We start from the raw sequence: 12,678 nt of genomic DNA, 5'->3' as shown, positions 1-12,678 counted from the left end.
AGAGAGAGAAAGGAAGAGTCTCGGGAAATCTGGTGTACGGTAAGCCCTTGCACAGTAAAGTGTTTGGCAGTACACCAGGGAATCTGGTAAACTCATAGGTGTGCGGTACCCCTTGCACGGTAAAGTGCTTGGCAGTACACCTCCATTTTCCAGAATCGGAATGTTAGTGTGTGGTACCCTGCAGGAGGGAAATTTCTGTAGCAGCACACTGACAAGGGCTAGGAAAAATGGGAAAATATGGGTTCCAGGGGACAGGGAGATATCCCTGGGGGGGTGCCTACCGACAGTTCTTCCTGAAGAATGATAAGAAATTGGAAAAATAATCCCAGAACTAGAGGAAATGATAAAAGAAGAAAATGGTTAAATATTGTGTATCAGTCTGGACAAAAGAACCAATTAAGGAAACAGCAGTATTTTGGCCAAAATATGGGTCTGATGAAAATTCAGGCTTTAAATTTATATGTAAACAATAAGATTGATTCCTTTTTCGGAGAAGGAGCCAAGTTATGCTCCCTATAATCCTAATATTGCACCGGTGGCAGCAGCAGTCGCTCCAGGAAGGGAGACAGGGACTGCAATTAGCACTGTCCCTAGAGAAGGAGTGTACTCTAGGCTCTGGCAAGAATTAGAACAAGGTAGAAGAGATACTGAGAATTTTGCCTTCCCTGAGACTGTGAGAAACACTCCGTAGCCAGTAACTTAGGCTCAGGCGAGGATCTCAGTGAAGTAGTAATTTATTCGCGATTGCAATGGCGGGTGCCCCACAAGCAGGAGCGCACCTATTAGTTCCAAAACACAGTTTATATACTTTTTGATGACAGGACCCTCCCCTGTTTCCCCACTGAGTGGGTAATTCAGGTTCACAATCTATCTGATGCTTCACAGACAATGCATGGCCTTCAGTTGCTGGCCTGTTAAATTTCAAATTTCTTTTTACTTTGTTACTGTTTGAAGTGGTAATGTTTCTTCCCTTATCTGACTTAACACCGTGATTTTCACCTAATTGTTCTAAGGAGTCTGGTTGTCTGCATTTTACAAGGTCGCCTGCTAAGCTTTCTTATCACTGCAAGCATATCTCAATACCCCATTCCTTACCTTTAAACAATGTAACTCTGCAAAAACAACATTTTTATTCCCACAATTCCCCCCTTTTCTTTTTTTATAAATTGTTGATTTTTGCAAAACTTTTCTCTAAGGTGTAATTTGGTAGATATCTTCCTCTTCTTCACCTTCTTTGCTTTCCATCTCCTCTAATATCATCACCTTATCTGAATAAGGTGGCGGCTTCATGGTCATTTGTTTCAATAGTGCAGTTTCAATTAACCGCTGGACTAGTCCTCTCACACAGGGGATAATGCAACAACCAACAGCTATCAAAACTCCTGCTACTACGATCAAGGATGTAAATATGCCTAATTTTTCTGCCAATTCACTGGCAACGGTGGTAAGCCCTTGCAATGCTCTAGTTACTGTGCCATCCGGGGCAGTATTGTTAGGGATAAAAGTACAACAATGGTTGCTCAGTGTCACACACACACATCTTTCTCCGCAAGCATCATATCTAAAGTTATTCTGTTTTCCTAACCCATTTTGCTGGTGGCATCTAGTTGTTCAGCAATTCCTATTATTGCATCCCTTGTATAATTTATGAATCTCTGCTGATTATAATAAATATAATTAATCCAATCCACATTCTTATTGATTGTTACCCACCAGAACAGTGACTCAAACCCTGCAGCAATTTGATTCCTAGCTTCCTGTTCATCGGGAACTCCTCTAGGCACCCCAATAGAATCTATGTACGCTCTATCATCAAATGATACTGTAATGGGTAAAGCCTTGTTTGTTCATTAAATGTTGCTGATAGGGGGGTTTCAACAGTTGACTGCTTATACCCCCAATATCCTGTTGAAGGAAAAAAACAAGTATGGAAACTTCCTGTTAAGTTAACAATTGCAATAGAAACCAGTTCCAAATAAATAAGGGCAAAATGGCATTCCTCCTTGCATGGGAACACAGATACCGCAGCAAAGTCACGACCCCAACACAGAGGATGGCGACGATCTTCATCCCCACAACCACCAGAGGACTGATGAAGACCCCCTAGCAACAGGCCTCGCAGTCGTGGAAGACACCAGGAGGTGCTACTAGACCCGGAACTACTAGGCTATAAATCAAGACTCTGGTGGGCTTAGGTGCGCGCCGTTGGCGGAGCAGGAGACTCCCCGGCCGCCCAGCGCTGTTTTACTTATCGCTGCTTGCTGAATTGCTCAAATAAATAGAAATTCGATCTACCTTACCCACGATGTGTCGGGAATGATTTCTACCAAAACTAATTTATAACAAATTGGTGCCGTGACTCGGATAGTGGTAGCTCGGCTGGATCCCTCCCAGGGGAGGCGCGCCCCGCTGATTCTGCGGTTCCTGTCTGGAGGTCCCCAAGCCAACACACCCCTACCGATGAACCTAAAGTTCCAGTGATAAGTAAATAAACAACCGGTAACCCCTTAATCTTTGTGCACGAAGCTCCGAACGAAGACTCAGGAGTGAGTAAGTATAGGCCAGTTATCCGTTCGGTTGGGGTTGGGAATCCCAGAGTGTGCCTGTGTGAGACGTCCAATCGAGGACGAAGCGAGTGCGGACTCCCTGGTAGTGCGGTTCCCACCTCCCGCGAGGGACTGGGCCACGAACAGGAGGTGAAGACTGTGTGTGTGTGTGAAGGCACTCTGTTAGATGGGACAGAAGAGGAGCAAGTCTTCTGGTCCCATGGGTGGGTCGGAACCCAAGGCTAGGTTGCCCCCGACACCACCGGAGAGCCCGTTAGGGTTAATGATTAAACATTGAAACTATTGCCCCTCTAGGCGGGGTAAGGATAAAGTTAAGATGATACATTATTGTATGGAAGTCTGGGGTGGGAAGCAAATTAGGGGCTCACCCATTATATTGGCCCGTGTTTGGGTCCTTTGAGGAATGGATCTGTCAGGCTCTAAACCTTTATGTGAATTCAAAGGAGCCTTTCAGCCTAGAGGAGAGTGAGTATGCACACTTATGGATAGGATCTGAGACCCGAGCCAACTTATACCCATTAAGAGAAAAAGGTGGGGGGGGGGAAGAATGAACGGAATGAGGAAGAAGTCCCACTTTCACCCCCCCCTTATATACACACTCCTCCCTCACCTCCAGCCCCCCCCCCCACCCCGGCTCCGGGCTACCATAGTGACTCTGACTCGGCCACGGACACCCCTCGGGGAACTAGACGGGTAACTAGGAGCCAAACTAGAAATCGAGAGGGTGAGGGTAGATTATGTCTCCTAAGAGAGGTTGCAATGGGAGGGCCCCAATCCGGTATGGGATACGTCTCCATCCCCCTAAATACGGGAGACGTCAGAGAATTCAAGAAGGAAATGGGAAATCTCTTAGAAGATCCTCTTGGGGCCTCTGAGCGAGTAGACCAATTTTTGGGGGTCTAATGTTTACACCTGGGAAGAACTCCAGGCCATTTTAGGTATATTATTCACTGCGGAAGAAAGGAATATGATCCGGAGGGCTGGAATGCAAATCTGGGACCAGCAACACCAGCAGGGTCCTGTAGGAGATCTTAAATGGCCCCTACAGAGGCCTAACTGGAATAACCAAAATGAACAAGATAGGGATCATATGCAGGATTTAAGGACTATTATTGTACAAGGTATAAGGGAGTCAGTCCCTAGAGGACAAAATATAAATAAGGCCTTTAGTGAACATCAGAAGAAGGATGAAACTCCCACAGAATGGCTGGAGAGATTAAGGAAGAACCTCCAGCTTTATTCCGGACTGGACCCCGGTACACCAGTGGGACAGGCCTTGTTAAAAACGCAATTTGTGGCAAAATCATGGGGGGATATCAGGCGGAAATTAGAAAAAATAGAGGATTGGCAGGGTAGAGGGATGGATGAACTGCTGAGAGAAGCTCAGAAGGTATATGTGCGAAGAGAAGAAGAGATTCATAAAAGGCAGGCCAGGATTCTAGTGGCAGTGGTCCGGGAAGGACAAAAACGGCCCCCCCCGTCGCCCGAAGGGTGTTCCGCTACCACGAAAAAGACCTCCGAGGAGCCAGAGTGATCAGAGGGATCTAAGACACATAAAATGTTTTTATTGCCAAAAGAAGGGACACACGAAAAAGGACTGCAGAAAACGCTTACAAGATGAGCGAATGTTTAAAGAAGATTAGGGGAGTCAGGGGCTCCATCGACTGGGGACTTCTGGTATAACGGAGTCCTTGATAAAAATTGAAGTTAGGTCCCCAGCATCAAGAAGTGGAGTTCCTTGTGGACTCTGGGGCAGAAAGATCGACTGTCCAAATGGTACCCCGGGGATGTCAACCTTCCTCGGAGAAATTACAGGTGATAGGAGCAAAAGGAGAGCCCTTTAGGGTCTCAGTAATAAAAGGGGTGGAAATAGAGACCCCAGCCCAAAGTTGCACAGGATCTTTTTTATTAGTACCAGAAGCTGAATATAACCTGTTGGGAAGAGACTTAATGGTTAAGCTAAAAATTAATTTGGAGGTGGAAAATAAAGGAATTGAGGTTAAATTATACGCCCTCACTGTAGAGGACGAGGCAAAAATAAACCCTGAGGTGTGGTATTCTCCCGAATCAGTAGGCCGTTTAGATATTAGTCCCTCTGAAGTCACTATCAGGAATCCCGAGACTCCTATCAGGGTAAAACAATACCCAATGTCTCAAGAAGGCAGGGAGGGGCTGCAACCAGTAATTGAGAGGCTACTACAACAGGGATTACTGGAGACTTTCATGTCACCTCATAACACTCCTATATTACCTACGGAGAAACCTGATGGCTCTTATCGGCTAGTCCAAGACTTGAGGGAGGTCAACAAAAGAACAATAACCAGATTTCCTGTAGTAGCTAACCCACATACTTTGCTAAGCCAGCTATCCCCAGCGCAGAAATGGTATAGTGTCATAGACCTAAAAGATGTGTTTTGGGCATGTCCTTTAAAAGGGGAATGCAGGGATTATTTCGCCCTCCAGTGGGAAGATCCTGCAACCCATCGGAAACAACAATTAAGATGGACTGTGCTTCCCCAAGGATTCACGGAATCACCAAATCTATTCGGTCAGGCATTAGAACAAGTATTAGAGAACTATGAACCAAATCCTGAAGTAACCTTAGTCCAATATGTGGATGATTTGCTGTTAGCAGGAGAGAGTCAGGAGGCAGTCAGAACAGGAAGTATCGAGCTACTAAACTTCTTGAGCTTAAAGGGACTAGAAGTATCAAAGTCAAAATTACAGTTCACGGAGGAAGAGGTGAAATATTTAGGACATTGGCTAAATAAGGGTACTAAGAAACTAGACCCCGAACGAGTAAATGGGATTTTGTCACTACAAGCGCCAAAAAGCAAAAGACAAGTTAGGCAGCTGCTGGGATTGTTAGGATATTGTCGGCAATGGATTGAAAATTATAGTAGCAAAGTGAAGTTTTTGTATCAGAAACTGGTTGGGGAAGGATTAATGAAATGGAGCCAAAGCGATGAGCAAGGCCTGATAGACTTAAAAGTGGATTTAGTGAACGCTCCTGCGTTAAATTTACCTGATGTGAAGAGACCCTTTTATCTAATTATCAACATAAAGGAGGGGACAGCGTTCAGGGTCTTAACTCAAGACTGGGCAGGGAAAAAGAAACCCCTGGGATATCTTTCTAAACTTTTGGACCCCGTGAGTAGGGGATGGCCCACCTGTCTCCAGGCAGTGGTCGCGGCTGCGCTCTTGGTGGAAGAAACGCATAAAATCACCTTTGGGGGCGAACTGAGGGCATTGTCACCTCACAATATAAGGGGGATCCTGCAGCAAAGTGAGTAGTACAACGCCCCCCCCTCTAGAGATGGCCATACGCAGGATCAAACCAGGAGACCAGGTTCTGATAAAATCCTGGAAAGAGACCTCTTTAACTCCTCGTTCGGAAGGACCCTACCTTGTTCTACTTACCACAGACACAGCTGTCTGGACAGCCGAGAAAGGATGGACTCACGCTAGCCGAGTTAAAGGACCAATACCGGAGGAACGGTGGAGAGTGGTCAGCCGACCCAGAGACTTGAGGCTGACCATGCGAAAAGGGACTGATGAGTGAATTCGTAATCGTATGATCGGTAACCTTCTCTAAGGAATAATAGGTTCACTGTAAACGAAACTGGGAAGTAGGGGAAGGGAAATTCTTTAATGTACCCAGATCCATACATCAGAAGGGTAACGCGCCTAAGGAGGAGTGAGTAACTGGGACTGGGAGTGGCTGGAACAGGGAAATCGGTACCTAGGCCCCTGAAGATTACCCTTGCTGCCGTGAAGAAAGTGAACCCCGCTGCTTGAGGCAACCAAGTAGGCGGGCAAGGCAGAGGGGTACAACAGTGGGGAGAATTACTTGGTACCCACCCCTATTTGAGATGATGGAGTCCGGCCGAATAAACCGCCCTAGTACCCACCATAACTCGAAGCCGCCTCCCCAAAATTATAAAAGGACGTTGCCCTTCTGTTGTATGTTGGCGCTACCTCTCCTATTGACTATCCCCTGTCCGGCTGGGGCCGACCAGGGATATTCGCACCAGCCCTTTAAGTGGAGTTTAATTAGGTGGGAGGACCAAGTTATCATTAACCAAGTAACTACGGCGGGTGCACCAAGTTTTCTCACATCCCTTTGTCAACTGGCACCCACAAGCCCGTGTCTGAACCAAATAGGTTTCTACCTCTGCCCCAGCTCGAACCCAGGAAGGGGCCCTGTGGAAATTGATGCAAGTAAGCTACCAGCCGTTAAATGCTACCAACCCTCACCTGACTGAGCGGTGCTGGCTCTGTTATGGGGTAAGGCCGCCCTTTTACAAAGCTGTGGGGGTCAATGAGAAGGCCCGACGGGTAAATGGATCCAATCCCTCACAATGTACGTGGGGGAAAGAGGGTCAGGGCATAACGCTGACCCAAGTGACTGGGAAGGGGAGATGCGTGGGACAAGTCCCACCCGATAAAATGCACTTGTGTGAAAATCAAACTAACATCGGAAATATAAAGAAACCAGCGGAATGGTTATTACCAGCGAAGGATGCTAGGTGGGTATGCTCAAAGATGGGAGTTACCCCTTGTTTATCCCTGGACTTGTTCAATGGGTCTGTAGAATTCTGTGTTCAAGTAATAATCATCCCAAAGATGCTCTACCACCCAGAGAATTTTATGTATGACAATCAGATCAATCAAGAACACCATTTGACGAAACGGGAACCAATTTCCACACTGACAGTGGCTACCCTAATGGTTTTGGGGGGGGGGGGGTGCAGGGGTAGGCACAGGAGTTGCTTCGCTAATCAAACAGGGAAGAGAGTTCACCTCTCTACAAACAGCTGTGGATGAAGATTTAGCCAGAACTGAGAAATCTATCAGTGCTTTAGAAAAATCTATAAGATCGTTATCCGAAGGGGTATTACAGAATCGCAGAGGACTAGATTTATTGTACAACAAGGGGGATTGTGCACCATTCTCAGGGAGGAATGCTGTGTATATGCTGATCATACTGGAATTGTGAGGGATACCATGACCAAACTTAGAGAAGGATTGGAAAGGAGAAAAAGAGAGCGGGAGGCCCAGCAAAGCTGGTACGAGTCCTGGTATAATCACTCGCCGTGGCTCACCACTCTGTTGTCAACAATAGTTGGCCCGCTGATTTTATTAACCCTAGCACTGACGTTCGGCCCTTGTATCCTTAACAAAGTCATAGCTATTGTTAAAGGTAGATTGGAGGCTGCTCATCTGATGCTTATGAGGACAAAGTACGAATCGATAAATGATAGACCCATACTAGAGGAAACATTAATCCTGAGTCAATTAGAACTAAACAGATTTAATGAACAAAATGATACAGAGAAAAAGGGGGGATTGTAATGGGTAAAGCCTTGTTTGTTCATTAAATGTTGCTGATAGGGGGGTTTCAACAGTTGACTGCTTATACCCCCAATATCCTGTTGAAGGAAAAAAACAAGTATGGGAACTTCCTGTTAAGTTAACAATTGCAATAGAAACCAGCTCCAAATAAGGGCAAAACGGCATTCCTCCTTGCATGGGAACACAGATACCGCAGCAAAGTCACGACCCCAACGCAGAGGAAGACGACGATCTTCATCCCCACGACCACCAGAGGACTGATGAAGACCCCCTAGCAACAGGCCTCACAGTCGTAGAAGACACCAGGAGGTGCTACTAAACCCGGAACTACTAGGCTATAAATCGAGACTCTGGCGGGCTTAGGTGCGCGCCGTTGGCGGAGCAGGAGACTCCCCGGCCGCCCAGCGCTGTTTTACTTATCGCTGCTTGCTGAATTGCTCAAATAAATAGAAATTCGATCTACCTTACCCACGATGTGTCGGGAATGATTTCTACCAAAACTAATTTATAACACCATCAGGGAGTATCCATTTTCCCTCAGACTTCGTGGCTCCTGATTCCTTAAAAAAATCTCTCTTAAAACTTTTTAGTTCTTTCTTAGTTTTCAACAATTCCCTCAATCCTCTCTGGATTTATTCTCCTTTTTCCCTCAGACATTAGATGCCTTAAATACCTGACTTCTCTTTCTACATATTGTAATTTACTTTTCAATACTCCTAAGCCCTGCTTTCCCAGAAAGTTGAATAGCTTGTTAGTAGCTTCCTTCACAACTGTTTTCTCCTGTCCTGACAATAAACGATCATCCACATTTTGTAACAGTAATTCCTCCTTGGGAGGTTGGAATTGGTCCAAAATCTGTTCTAGAACTTTGCCCAAATAAATTGGTGGCCCTGTAAACCCCTGAGGTAAAACCGTCCATATGTATTGTTGCTTCCGCTCCCATTTCAGGGTCTTTCCAGTCAGAGGTGAATATAATCTTTGCTCTCAGGGCCTGAGAGCACTCCATTAATAATACCGTTATTCCAGCCTAACAATTTACTATTTGAATGCCCAATTTCATCATCAAATCCCTTCCCAACAAGTTAGTCCCTGCCTCGGGTACATACAATAATTGCCCAGTGATCATTCTATCCCTAGTCTCAGCTTGGTGTCCCCCAAAAGTGGCACTGTTATCCCAGTCCCTTCTACCCCCATCACATTTAGGGTTTCGTTAGTTAATTTAATCCCTGATACTTCACAGGCCAGTAATGACCTAGCTGCCCCAGTGTATTGGGTTCACATGGCAAGGTTCTGGTAGCAGGGGGGCTGCAGTGGTAGCCCCTGTGAGAAGAATCCAGCAGCTGCCCCGTGTTAGATAAGGGCAGTTTCAGCTGGCTCCAAAGGGGCCCACCACTGCCCAGAGCCAAGCCATGATCAATGCAGTTTGTGCGTCTGTGAGAGCACATCCAAGAAAAGGAAAAAAAAAAAAAAACTGCTGCACAACAGCAGCAGGGAGAGTGAGGAGTGAGAAACCTCCCTGCAGACATCAAAGTCAGCGCAGAAGGAGGGGGAGGAGGCGCTCCAGGCGCCGGAGCCGAAGCCCCCCCTGCGGCCTGTGGAGAGGCCCCTGGTGGAGCAGGCTGCCCCCCCCACCCCTCTCCTCCCCTGTACTTGGGAAACTGACCAAACACCACAGCAAATATACCAAAACTTCTAGACTGTTACTTATATAATGCCTACATCCTCTTTCCCTGCTCATTCAACTTTCCTAACTCATTCAAAAAACAGCTCTGTCAAACATTACATACCACACCTTTAACACCTTCAATAACTCTTTCAACACTTCTTTTTATATTTCTCCAGCCCGTACTTTCACCAAAGGCTCCGTGAGGGGCCAACTTAATTCCATCCTTCTCTCTTCCTTCTTCCACTCCGGATATTCCTATTTGAAGTGGCCAGCCTGGCCACACTTAAAACGTCTTCTCAAAGCCTGTTCCTGATAGGATTCAGGCTGCAACACAGGTAGCTTTCCTCGCCTGCCATTCCTTCATCTCTCTTCCTCTCCTTTCCATCCTGGCCCTGACTACCTGCTACACTGTCAATACCATTACTTTCGCTCTCTGCTTTTCCTTCTCATCTCCCCTCCTGACACACACGTTCAGGGCCTCCCGCAGGAGGGCCCCCCAGTGACTGTTCACTACATCCCCCCGCCTTCTGGAACATTTTCTGTGTATCTTGCCAGGCTTTAATCACAAAATGAACTTTCAAGAGCCCTTGGGATACTGGGTCCTCAGGATTCATCCCTGAGTACTTTCTCATTCTGACCCCAAGTCTCTCATATGATTTCTGTGTTGCACACTGTTATTATTACAACCGGGGTCGGCAAGTGGGTATTTCTGCCCTGCCGGTATTACCCCTGGTCCTGGAGGATGAGCTCTTTCCCATTTTTGTATAGCAGCTCTCCTCCTGATCATTCTCATTTCTTTCCCTGTAAACAATATACTTAATATAGACATCATTTCCCACCCCCAAGAGAATAAGTTAAGTCCTAGGAACTGGTCTAATTGTTCAGCTAGCCTGATGGGGTCCTCAATTAAAGACTTCATCTCCTTCTTAAAACTCCTAATCTCTCTGCTGGTAAGGAGGGGGGGGAGCTCACCTAAGAGGATACACAGTTAGTGTTAGTACTGTTAGTATCAGGGAAGGCAAAATTCTCAGTATCTCTTCTACCTTGTTCTAATTCTTGCCAGAGCCTAGAGTACGCTCCTTCTCTAGGGACAGTGTTAATTGCAGTCCCTGTCTCCCTTCCTGGAGCGACTGCTGCTGCCACCGGTGCAATATTAGGATTATAGGGAGCATAACTTGGCTCCTTCTCCGAAAAAGGAATCAATCTTATTGTTTACATATAAATTTAAAGCCTGAATTTTCATCAGACCCATATTTTGGCCAAAATACTGCTGTTTCCTTAATTGGTTCTTTTGTCCAGACTGATACACAATATTTAACCATTTTCTTCTTTTATCATTTCCTCTAGTTCTGGGATTATTTTTCCAATTTCTTATCATTCTTCAGGAAGAACTGTCGGTAGGCACCCCCCCAGGGATATCTCCCTGTCCCCTGGAACCCATATTTTCCCATTTTTCCTAGCCCTTGTCAGTGTGCTGCTACAGAAATTTCCCTCCTGCAGGGTACCACACACTAACATTCCGATTCTGGAAAATGGAGGTGTACTGCCAAGCACTTTACCGTGCAAGGGCTTACTGTACACCAGATTTCCCGAGACTCTTCCTTTCTCTCTCTTATCTCACGCTTCGTCCTTCTCCGGCCGCGCCCCTCGGGGAGCTACGGAACCACAGATCAGGACTCCATACTCGCTTCGTACAAAAGTACATCTCAATCGCATATCACACAGAGTCTCACCCGACCCCCAAGGCAATACTTAATATTTCTTACCTTGGTCTGTGCACAGAGTTACTGGATCAATTCTTAAACCCGGGGTGCCTACCTTCTTCCCTTCCCCACTACTTCAGGGATCCTACCTCTTTAATCAGTCTCGGGCCCTCTGTCAGCTCTCCGCAGAACCGCCACCGTCGATGCACAGGACCTCTGAAATCAGCGGGGCATGCCTTCCTGCTGCTGCGGCGGTGGGGCTCCCCGGTAGGTGACTGGATCCTGGACGAGCCCCCAAATTGTAAGAAACAGTCAGTAGCCAATAACTTAGGCTCAGGTGAAGATCTCAGTGAAGTAGTAATTTATTCGCGATTGCAATGGCGGGCATCCCACAAGCAGGAGCGCACCTACTAGTCACATAGTACAGTTTATATACTTTATTTCTCGATGACCGGGACCCTCCCGTTTCCCCACTGAGTGGGTAATCCAGGTTCACAATCTATCCGATGCTTCACAGACAATGCCTGGCCTTCAGTTGCCGGCCTGTTAAATTTCAAATTTCTTTTGACTTTTTTACTCTTTGAAGTGGTAATGTTTCTTCACTTATCTGACTCAACTTGACACCATGATTTTCACCTAATTGCTCTAAGGAGTCTGGTTGTCTGCGTTTTACAAGGTCGCCTGCTAAGTTTTCCTATCACTGCAAGCATATCTCAATACCACATTCCTTACCTTTAAACAATGTAACTCTGCAAAAACAACATTTTTATTCCCACACCGGTAGAAGAGAGTCATTGACATACTGGAAAGAGCCCAATGTAGGGCCACCAAGATGATGAAGGGACTGGAGCACCTCTCTTATGAGGAGAGGCTGAGAGAGTTGGGACTGTTCAGCCTGGAGAAAAGGAGGCTCGGGGGGAAAATCTCAGCAATATTTATAAATACCTGAAGTGGGGATGCAAAGAGGACAGAGCCAGGTTCTTTTCATTGGTGCCTGATGACAGGAGAAGAGGCAGTGGACACAAACTGGAGCACAAGAGGTTCCGTCTGAACTTTAGGAAGCACTTCTTTACTGTGCAGGTGATATAGCACTGGAACAGGTTGCCCAGAGAGGTTGTGAAGTCGCCCTTCTTAGAGATGTTCAAAAGCTGCCTGGATGTGGTCCTGGGTAACCACCTCTGGGTGCCCCTGCTTGAGCAGGAGGTTGGACCAGATGACCTCCAGAGGGTCCCTTCTAGCAGCAACCATTCTGTGATTATGTGCATAATACAAGAATGACGTAGTATGTGGACATGTGTTTGTTTGCTTTGGTTTCCTGTCCTCTTTTTCCTTCTCAACACTTTAGCGCTGTCTTTCAGGATATATGTGTTGGAAGGTAAGCTAAAAT

This window comes from Anser cygnoides, unplaced genomic scaffold (assembly GCF_040182565.1).
Source record: "Anser cygnoides isolate HZ-2024a breed goose unplaced genomic scaffold, Taihu_goose_T2T_genome scaffold_46_1, whole genome shotgun sequence".
NCBI classification, from domain to species: Eukaryota; Metazoa; Chordata; class Aves; order Anseriformes; family Anatidae; genus Anser; species Anser cygnoides.
This window is presented reverse-complemented; position numbering follows the sequence as displayed.